The sequence below is a fragment of the Zootermopsis nevadensis genome, unplaced genomic scaffold (assembly GCF_977971745.1).
Source record: "Zootermopsis nevadensis isolate Lab colony 2312 unplaced genomic scaffold, Znev_1.0 Znev_ptg000021l, whole genome shotgun sequence".
NCBI lineage: Eukaryota > Metazoa > Arthropoda > Insecta > Blattodea > Termopsidae > Zootermopsis > Zootermopsis nevadensis.
The window spans coordinates 1,390,970-1,403,131 of record NW_028259153.1 but is presented as its reverse complement, the minus strand read 5'-3'; positions in this window follow the sequence as shown (position 1 = coordinate 1,403,131).

Sequence of the window (12,162 nt, the reverse complement as noted above, 5' to 3'; positions counted from 1 at the left end):
GACCTCGACAGGAAGTTGACATATACGTTCCTTCAAAGTGACATAAGTTTCGTCTCTCAGATTCCTACAGATCCGGAGATATTTGCCTTTTAAAAATTGACTTTCGAATAATCTCGAAAAATTTAAATATCTCTATCCTCCAAACCCTTGGACATACATTGACGAGACTCTGACATGAAGTTGATATATGCGTTCCCTCAAAGTGATATAAGGTTTGTCTCTCAGATGCAAACAGATCGGGAGATATTTGCCCTTTAAAAATTGACTTTCGAATAATCTCGAAAAATTGAAATGTCTCTATAGTCCAAACCCTTGGACATACATTGACGAGACTCTGACATGAAGTTCACATATACGTTCCCTCAAAGTGGCATAAGTTTTGTCTCTCAGATTCCTACAGATCGGGAGATATTTGCCTTTTACAAATTGACTTTCGAATAATCTCGAAAAATTAAAATGTCTCTATCCTCCAAACCCTTGGACATACATTGACGTGACACTGACAGGAAGTTGACACATATGTTCCCTCAAATTGTTATAAGTTTTGTCTCTCAGATTCCTACAGATCGGGAGTTATTTGCCTATTAATAATTGCCTTTCGAATAATCTCTAAAAATTTAAATGTCTCTATCCATCAAACCCGTCGACATACATTGACTAGACTCTGACATGAAGTTGACATATACGTTCCCTCAAAGTGACATAAGTTTTGTCTCTCAGATTCCACCAGATCGGGAGATATTTGCCTTTTAAAAATTGATTTTCGAATAATCTCGAAAAATTTAAATGTCTCTATCCTCCAAACCCTTGGACATACATTGACGTGACACTGACAGGAAGTTGACATATACGTTCCTTCAAAGTGACATAAGTTTCGTCTCACAGATTCCTACAGATCGGGAGATATTTGCCTTTTAAAAATTGACTTTCGAATAATCTCGAAAAATTAAAATGTCTATATCCTCCAAACCCTTGGACATACATTAACGAGACTCTGACATGAAGTTGATATATGCGTTCCCTCAAAGTGATATAAGGTTTGTCTCTCAGATGCCCACAGATCGGGAGATATTTGCCCTTTAATATTGACTTTCGAATAATCTCGAAAAATTGAAATGTCTCTATAGTCTAAACCCTTGGACATACATTGACGAGACCCTGACATGAAGTTCACATATACGTTCCCTCAAAGTGGCATAAGTTTTGTCTCTCAGATTCCTACAGATCGGGAGATATTTGCCTTTTACAAATTGACTTTCGAATAATCTCGAAAAATTAAAATGTCTCTATCCTCCAAACCCTTGGACATACATTGACGTGACACTGACAGGAAGTTGACACATATGTTCCCTCAAATTGTAATAAGTTTTGTCTCTCAGATTCCTACAGATCGGGAGTTACTTGCCTATTAATAATTGCCTTTCGAATAATCTCTAAAAATTTAAATGTCTCTATCCATCAAACCCTTCGACATACATTGACTAGACTCTGACATGAAGTTGACATATACGTTCCCTCAAAGTGACATAAGTTTTGTCTCTCAGATTCCACCAGATCGGGAGATATTTGCCTTTTAAAAATTGATTTTCGAATAATCTCGAAAAATTTAAATGTCTCTATCCTCCAAACCCTTGGACATACATTGACGTGACACTGACAGGAAGTTGACATATACGTTCCTTCAAAGTGACATAAGTTTCGTCTCTCAGATTCCTACAGATCGGGAGATATTTGCCTTTTAATAATTGACTTTCGAATAATCTCGAAAAATTAAAATGTCTCTATCCTCCAAACCCTTGGACATACATTGACGAGACTCTGACATGAAGTTGATTTATGCGTTCCCTCAAAGTGATATAAGGTTTGTCTCTCAGATGCCCACAGATCGGGAGATATTTGCCCTTTAATATTGACTTTCGAATAATCTCGAAAAATTGAAATGTCTCTATAGTCCAAACCCTTGGACATACATTGACGAGACTCTGACATGAAGTTGACATATACGTTCCCTCAAAGTGGCATAAGTTTTGTCTCTCAGATTCCTACAGATCGGGAGATATTTGCCTTTTAAAAATTGACTTTCGAATAATCTCGAAAAATTAAAATGTCTCTATCCTCCAAACCCTTGGACATACACAGACGTGACACTGACATGAAGTTGACACATACGTTCCCTCAAATTGACATAAGTTTTGTCTCTCAGATTCCTACAGATCGGGAGATATTTGCCTATTAATAATTGCCTTTCGAATAATCTCTAAAAATTTAAATGTCTCTATCCATCAAACCATTCGACATACATTGACCTGACTATGACATGAAGTTGACATATACGTTCCCTCAAAGTGACATAAGTTTTGTCTCTCAGATTCCTACAGATCGGGAGATATTTGCCTTTTAAAAATTGACTTTCGATTAATCTCGAAAAATTCAAATGTCTCTATCCTCCAAACCCTTGGGCATACATTGACGAGACTCTGACATGAAGTTGATATATGCGTTCCCTCAAAGTGACATAAGGTTTGTCTCTCAGATGCCTACAGATCGGGAGATATTTGCCCTTTAAGAATTGACTTTCGAATAATCTCGAAAAATTCAAAGGTCTCTATCCTCCAAACCGTTAAACATACATAGACGAGACTCTGACATGAAGTTGACATATACGTTCCCTCAAAGTGGCATAAGTTTTGTCTCTCAGATTCCTACAGATCGGGAGATATTTGCCTTTTAAAAATTGACTTTCGAATAATCTCGAAAAATTAAAATGTCTCTATCCTCCAAACCCTTGGACATACATTGACGTGACACTGACAGGAAGTTGACACATACGTTCCCTCAAATTGACATAAGTTTTGTCTCTCAGATTCCTACAGATCGGGAGATATTTGCCTATTAATAATTGCCTTTCGAATAATCTCTAAAAATTTAAATGTCTCTACCCATCAAACCCTTCGACATACATTGACCTGACTATGACATGAAGTTGACATATACGTTCCCTCAAAGTGACATAAGTTTTGTCTCTCAGATTCCTACAGATCGGGAGATATTTGCCTTTTAAATATTGACTTTCGAATAATCTCGAAAAATTAAAATGTCTCTATCCTCCTAACCCTTGGACATACATTGACAAGACTCTGACAGGAAGTTGACATATACGTTCCCTCAGAGTGACGTAAGTTTTGTCTCTGAGATTCCTACAGATCGGGAGATATTTGCCTTTTAAAAATTGACTTTCGATTAATCTCGAAAAATTCAAATGTCTCTATCCTCCAAACCCTTGGACATACATTGACGAGACTCTGACATGAAGTTGATATATGCGTTCCCTCAAAGTGACATAAGGTTTGTCTCTCAGATGCCTACAGATCGGGAGATATTTGCCCTTTAAGAATTGACTTTCGAATAATCTCGAAAAATTCAAAAGTCTCTATCCTCCAAACCCTTAAACATACATTGACGAGACTCTGACATGAAGTTGACATATACGTTCCCTCAAAGTGGCATAAGTTTTGTCTCTCAGATTCCTACAGATCGGAAGATATATGCCTTTTAAAAATTGACTTTCGAATAATCTCGAAAAATTAAAATGTCTCTATCCTCCAAACCCTTGGACATACATTGTCGTGACACTGACAGGAAGTTGACATATACGTTCCCTCAAAGTGACATAAGTTTTGTCTCTCAGATTCCTACAGATCGGGAGATATTTGCCTATTAATAATTGCCTTTCGAATAATCTCTAAAAATTTAAATGTCTCTATCTATCAAACCCTTCGACATACATTGACCTGACTATGACATGAAGTTGACATATACTTTCCCTCAGAGTGACATAAGTTTTGTCTCTCAGATTCCTACAGATCGGGAGATATTTGCCTTTTAAGTATTGACTTCCGAATAATCTCGAAAAATTTAAATGTCTCTATCCTCCAAATCCTTGGACATACATTAACGTGACTGTAACATGAAGTTTATATATGCGTTCCCTCAAAGTGACATAAGTTTTGTCTCTCAGATTCCTACAGATCGGGAGATATTTGCCCTTTAAAAATTGACTTTCGAATAATCTCGAAGAATTTAAATGTCTCTATCCTCCAAACCCTTGGACATACATTGACGTGACTCTGACATGAAGTTGACATATACGTTCCCTCAAAGTGACATAAGTTTTGTCTCTCAGATTCCACCAGATCGGGAGATATTTGCCTTTTAAAAATTGACTTTCGAATAATCTCGAAAAATTAAAATGTCTCTATCCTCCAAACCCTTGGACATACATTAACGTGACACTGACAGGAAGTTGACATATACGTTCCTTCAAAGTGACATAAGTTTCGTCTGTCAGATTCCTACAGATCGGGAGATATTTGCCTTTTAAAAATTGCCTTTCGAATAATCTCTAAAAATTTAAATGTCTCTATCCATCAAACCCTTCCACATACATTGACCTGACTATGACATTACGTTGACATATACGTTCCCTCAAAGTGACATAAGTTTTGTCTCTCAGATTCCTACAGATCGGGAGATATTTGCCTTTTAAATATTGACTTTCGAATAATCTCGAAAAATTAAAATGTCTCTATCCTCCAAACCCTTGGACATACATTGACTAGACTCTGACATGAAGTTGACATATGCGTTCCCTCAAAGTGACATAAGTTTTGTCTCTCAGATTCCACCAGATCGGGAGATATTTGCCTTTTAATAATTGATTTTCGAATAATCTCGAAAAATTTAAATGTCTCTATCCTCCAAACCCTAGGACATACATTGACGTGACGCTGACAGGAAGTTGACAAATACGTTCCTTCAAAGTGACATAAGTTTTGTCTCTCAGATTAAAACAGATCGGGAGATATTTGCCTTTTAAAAATTGACTTTCGAATAATCTCGAAAAATTAAAATGTCTCTATCCTCCAAACCCTTGGACATACATTGACGAGACTCTGACATGAAGTTGATATATGCGTTCCCTCAAAGTGATATAAGGTTTGTCTCTCAGATGCCCACAGATCGGGAGATATTTGCCCTTTAAAAATTGACTTTCGAATAATCTCGAAAAATTTAAATGTCTCTATAGTCCAAACCCTTGGACATACATTGACGAGACTCTGACATGAAGTTGACATATACGTTCCCTCAAAGTGGCATAAGTTTTGTCTCTCAGATTCCTACAGATCGGGAGATATTTGCCTTTTAAAAATTGACTTTCGAATAATCTCGAAAAATTGAAATGTCTCTATCCTCCAAACCCTTGGACATACATTGACGTGACACTGACAGGAAGTTGACACATACGTTCCCTCAAATTGTTATAAGTTTTGTCTCTCAGATTCCTACAGATCGGGAGTTATTTGCCTATTAATAATTGCCTTTTGAATAATCTCTAAAAATTTAAATGTCTCTATCCATCAAACCCTTCGACATACATTGACTAGACTCTGACATGAAGTTGACATATACGTTCCCTCAAAGTGACATAAGTTTTGTCTCTCAGATTCCACCAGATCGGGAGATATTTGCCTTTTAAAAATTGATTTTCGAATAATCTCGAAAAATTTAAATGTCTCTATCCTCCAAACCCTTGGACATACATTGACGTGACACTGACAGGAAGTTGACATATACGTTCCTTCAAAGTGACATAAGTTTCGTCTCTCAGATTCCTACAGATCGGGAGATATTTGCCTTTTAAAAATTGACTTTCGAATAATCTCGAAAAATTAAAATGTCTCTATTCTCCAAACCCTTGGACATACATTGACGAGACTCTGACATGAAGTTGATATATGCGATCCCTCAAAGTGACATAAGGTTTGTCTCTCAGATGCCTACAGATCGAAAGATATTTGCCCTTTAAAAATTGACTTTCGAATAATCTCGAAAAATTCAAATGTCTCTATCCTTCAAACCCTTGGACATACATTGACTAGACTCTGACATGAAGTTGACATATACGTTCCCTCAAAGTGACATAAGTTTTGTCTCTCAGATTCCACCAGATCGGGAGATATTTGCCTTTAAATAATTGACTTTCGAATAATCTCGAAAAATTAAAATGTCTCTATCCTCCAAACCCTTGGGCATACATTGACGTGACCTCGACAGGAAGTTGACATATACGTTCCTTCAAAGTGACATAAGTTTCGTCTCTCAGATTCCTACAGATCGGGAGATATTTGCCTTTTAAAAATTGACTTTCGAATAATCTCGAAAAATTAAAATGTCTCTATCCTCCAAACCCTTGTACATACATTGACGAGACTCTGACATGAAGTTGATATATGCGTTCCCTCAAAGTGATATAAGGTTTGTCTCTCAGATGCAAACAGATCGGGAGATATTTGCCCTTTAAAAATTGACTTTCGAATAATCTCGAAAAATTAAAATGTCTCTATAGTCCAAACCCTTGGACATACATTGACGAGACTCTGACATGAAGTTGACATATACGTTCCCTCAAAGCGGCATAAGTTTTGTCTCTCAGATTCGTACAGATCGGGAGATATTTGCCTTTTACAAATTGACTTTCGAATAATCTCGAAAAATTAAAATATCTCTATCCTCCAAACCCTTGGACATAAATTGACGTGACCTCGACAGGAAGTTGACATATACGTTCCTTCAAAGTGACATAAGTTTCGTCTCTCAGATTCCTACAGATCGGGAGATATTTGCCTTTTAAAAATTGACTTTCGAATAATCTCGAAAAATTAAAATATCTCTATCCTCCAAACCCTTGGACATACATTGACGAGACTCTGACATGAAGTTGATATATGCGTTCCCTCAAAGTGATATAAGGTTTGTCTCTCAGATGCAAACAGATCGGGAGATATTTGCCCTTTAAAAATTGACTTTCGAATAATCTCGAAAAATTGAAATGTCTCTATAGTCCAAACCCTTGGACATACATTGACGAGACTCTGACATGAAGTTCACATATACGTTCCCTCAAAGTGGCATAAGTTTTGTCTCTCAGATTCCTACAGATCGGGAGATATTTGCCTATTAATAATTGCCTTTCGAATAATCTCTAAAAATTTAAATGTCTCTACCCATCAAACCCTTCGACATACATTGACCTGACTATGACATGAAGTTGACATATACGTTCCCTCAAAGTGACATAAGTTTTGTCTCTCAGATTAATACATATCGGGAGATATTTACCTTTCACCAATTGACTTTCGAATAATCTCGAAAAATTAAAATGTCTCTATCCTCCTAACCCTTGGACATACATTGACAAGACTCTGACAGGAAGTTGACATATACGTTCCCTCAGAGTGACGTAAGTTTTGTCTCTCAGATTCCTACAGATCGGGAGAAATTTGCCTTTTAAAAATTGACTTTCGATTAATCTCGAAAAATTCAAATGTCTCTATCCTCCAAACCCTTGGACATACATTGACGAGACTCAGACATGAAGTTGATATATGCGTTCCCTCAAAGTGACATAAGTTTTGTCTCTCAGATTCCTACAGATCGGGAGAAATTTGCCTTTTAAAAATTGACTTTCGAATAATCTCGAAAAATTTAAATGTCTCTATCCTCCAAACCCTTGGACATACATTGACGTGACTATGACATGAAGTTGACATATATGTTCCCTCAAAGTGACATAAGTTTTGTCTCTCAGATTCCTACAGATCGGGAGATATTTGCCTTTTAAATATTGACTTTCGAATAATCTCTAAAAATTTAAATGTCTCTACCCATCAAACCCTTCGACATACATTGACCTGACTATGACATGAAGTTGACATATACGTTCCCTCAAAGTGACATAAGTTTTGTCTCTCAGATTCCTACAGATCGGGAGATATTTGCCTTTAAAATATTGACTTTCGAATAATCTCGAAAAATTAAAATGTCTCTATCCTCCTAACCCTTGGACATACATTGACAAGACTCTGACAGGGAGTTGACATATACGTTCCCTCAGAGTGACGTAAGTTTTGTCTCTGAGATTCCTACAGATCGGGAGATATTTGCCTTTTAAAAATTGACTTTCGATTAATCTCGAAAAATTCAAATGTCTCTATCCTCCAAACCCTTGGACATACATTGACGAGACTCTGACATGAAGTTGACATATACGTTCCCTCAAAGTGGCATAAGTTTTGTCTCTCAGATTCCTACAGATCGGAAGATATTTGCCTTTTAATAATTGACTTTCGAATAATCTCGAAAAATTAAAATGTCTCTATCCTCCAAACCCTTGGACATACATTGTCGTGACACTGACAGGAAGTTGACATAAACGTTCCCTCAAAGTGACATAAGTTTTGTCTCTCAGATTCCTACAGATCGGGAGATATTTGCCTATTAATAATTGCCTTTCGAATAATCTCTAAAAATTTAAATGTCTCTATCTATCAAACCCTTCGACATACATTGACCTGACTATGACATGAAGTTGACATATACTTTCCATCAGAGTGACATAAGTTTTGTCTCTCAGATTCCTACAGATCGGGAGATATTTGCCTTTTAAATATTGACTTCCGAATCATCTCGAAAAATTAAAATGTCTCTATCCTCCAAATCCTTGGACATACATTGACGTGACTCTGACATGAAGTTTACATATGCGTTCCCTCAAAGTGACATAAGTTTTGTCTCTCAGATTCCTACAGATCGGGAGATATTTGCCCTTTAAAAATTGACTTTCGAATAATCTCGAAGAATTTAAATGTCTCTATCCTCCAAACCCTTGGACATACATTGACGTGACTCTGACATGAAGTTGACATATACGTTCCCTCAAAGTGACATACGTTTTGTCTCTCAGATTCCACCAGATCGGGAGATATTTGCCTTTTAATAATTGATTTTCGAATAATCTCGAAAAATTTAAATGTCTCTATCCTCCAAACCCTAGGACATACATTGACGTGACACTGACAGGAAGTTGACAAATACGTTCCTTCAAAGTGACATAAGTTTTGTCTCTCAGATTAAAACATATCGGGAGATATTTGCCTTTTAAAAATTGATTTTCGAATAATCTCGAAAAATTAAAATGTCTCTATCCTCCAAACCCTTGGACATACATAGACGAGACTCTGACATGAAGTTGATATATGCGTTCCCTCAAAGTGATATAAGGTTTGTCTCTCAGATGCCCACAGATCGGGAGATATTTGCCCTTTAAAAATTGACTTTCGAATAATCTCGAAAAATTGAAATGTCTCTATAGTCCAAACCCTTGGACATAAATTAACGAGACTCTGACATGAAGTTGACATATACGTTCCCTCAAAGTGGCATAAGTTTTGTCTCTCAGATTCCTACAGATCGGGAGATATTTGCCCTTTAAAAATTGACTTTCGAATAATCTCGAAAAATTAAAATGTCTCTATCCTCCAAACCCTTGGTCATACATTGACGTGACACTGACAGGAAGTTGACACATACGTTCCCTCAAATTGACATAAGTTTTGTCTCTCAGATTCCTACAGATCGGGAGATATTTGCCTATTAATAATTGCCTTTCGAATAATCTCTAAAAATTTAAATGTCTCTACCCATCAAACCCTTCGACATACATTGAACTGACTATGACATGAAGTTGACATATACGTTCCCTCAAAGTGACATAAGTTTTGTCTCTCAGATTCCACCAGATCGGGAGATATTTGCCTTTTAATAATTGATTTTCGAATAATCTCGAAAAATTTAAATGTCTCTATCCTCCAAACCCTAGGACATACATTGACGTGACACTGACAGGAAGTTGACAAATACGTTCCTTCAAAGTGACATAAGTTTTGTCTCTCAGATTAAAACATATCGGGAGATATTTGCCTTTTAAAAATTGATTTTCGAATAATCTCGAAAAATTAAAATGTCTCTATCCTCCAAACCCTTGGACATACATTGACGAGACTCTGACATGAAGTTGATATATGCGTTCCCTCAAAGTGACATAAGTTTTGTCTCTCAGATTCCTACAGATCGGGAGAAATTTGCCTTTTAAAAATTGACTTTCGAATAATCTCGAAAAATTTAAATGTCTCTATCCTCCAAACCCTTGGACATACATTGACGTGACTATGACATGAAGTTGACATATACGTTCCCTCAAAGTGACATAAGTTTTGTCTCTCAGATTCCTACAGATCGGGAGATATTTGCCTTTGAAATATTGACTTTCGAATAATCTCGAAAAATTAAAATGTCTCTATCCACCAAACCCTTGGACATACATTGACTAGACTCTGACATGAAGTTGACATATACGTTCCCTCAAAGTGACATAAGTTTTTTCTCTCAGATTTCAACAGATCGGGAGATATTTGCCTTTAAAAAATTGACTTTCGAATAATCTCGAAAAATTGAAATGTCTCTATCCTCCAAACCCTTGGACATACATTGACGTGACACTGACAGGAAGTTGACATATACGTTCCTTCAAAGTGACATAAGTTTCGTCTCTCAGATTCCTACAGATCGGGAGATATTTGCCTTTTAAAAATTGACTTTCGAATAATCTCGAAAAATTAAAATGTCTCTATCCTCCAAACCCTTGGACATACATTGACGAGACTCTGACATGAAGTTGATATATGCGTTCCCTCAAAGTGATATAAGGTTTCTCTCTCAGATGCAAACAGATCGGGAGATATTTGCCCTTTAAAAATTGACTTTCGAATAATCTCGAAAAATTAAAATGACTCTATAGTCCAAACCCTTGGACATACATTGACGAGACTCTGACATGAAGTTGACATATACGTTCCCTCAAAGTGGCATAAGTTTTGTCTCTCAGATTCCTACAGATCGGGAGATATTTGCCTTTTAAAAATTGACTTTTGAATAATCTCGAAAAATTGAAATGTCTCTATCCTCCAAACCCTTGGACATACTTTGACGTGACTCTGACATGAAGTTGACATATACGTTCCCTCAAAGTGACATAAGTTTTGTCTCTCAGATTCCACCAGATCGGGAGATATTTGCCTTTTAATAATTGATTTTCGAATAATCTCGAAAAATTTAAATGTCTCTATCCTCCAAACCCTAGGACATACATTGACGTGACACTGACAGGAAGTTGACAAATACGTTCCTTCAAAGTGACATAAGTTTTGTCTCTCAGATTAAAACATATCGGGAGATATTTGCCTTTTAAAAATTGATTTTCGAATAATCTCGAAAAATTAAAATGTCTCTATCCTCCAAACCCTTGGACATACATAGACGAGACTCTGACATGAAGTTGATATATGCGTTCCCTCAAAGTGATATAAGGTTTGTCTCTCAGATGCCCACAGATCGGGAGATATTTGCCCTTTAAAAATTGACTTTCGAATAATCTCGAAAAATTGAAATGTCTCTATAGTCCAAACCCTTGGACATAAATTGACGAGACTCTGACATGAAGTTGACATATACGTTCCCTCAAAGTGGCATAAGTTTTATCTCTCAGATTCCTACAGATCGGGAGATATTTGCCTTTTAAAAATTGACTTTCGAATAATCTCGAAAAATTAAAATGTCTCTATCCTCCAAACCCTTGGTCATACATTGACGTGACACTGACAGGAAGTTGACACATATGTTCCCTCAAATTGACATAAGTTTTGTCTCTCAGATTCCTACAGATCGGGAGATATTTGCCTATTAATAATTGCCTTTCGAATAATCTCTAAAAATTTAAATGTCTCTACCCATCAAACCCTTCGACATACATTGACCTGACTATGACATGAAGTTGACATATACGTTCCCTCAAAGTGACATAAGTTTTGTCTCTCAGATTAATACAGATCGGGAGATATTTACCTTTCACCAATTGACTTTCGAATAATCTCGAAAAATTAAAATGTCTCTATCCTCCTAACCCTTGGACATACATTGACAAGACTCTGACAGGAAGTTGACATATACGTTCCCTCAGAGTGACGTAAGTTTTGTCTCTCAGATTCCTACAGATCGGGAGATATTTGCCTTTTAAAAATTGACTTTCGATTAATCTCGAAAAATTCAAATGTCTCTATCCTCCAAACCCTTGGACATACATTGACGAGACTCAGACATGAAGTTGATATATGCGTTCCCTCAAAGTGACATAAGTTTTGTCTCTCAGATTCCTACAGATCGGGAGAAATTTGCCTTTTAAAAATTGACTTTCGAATAATCTCGAAA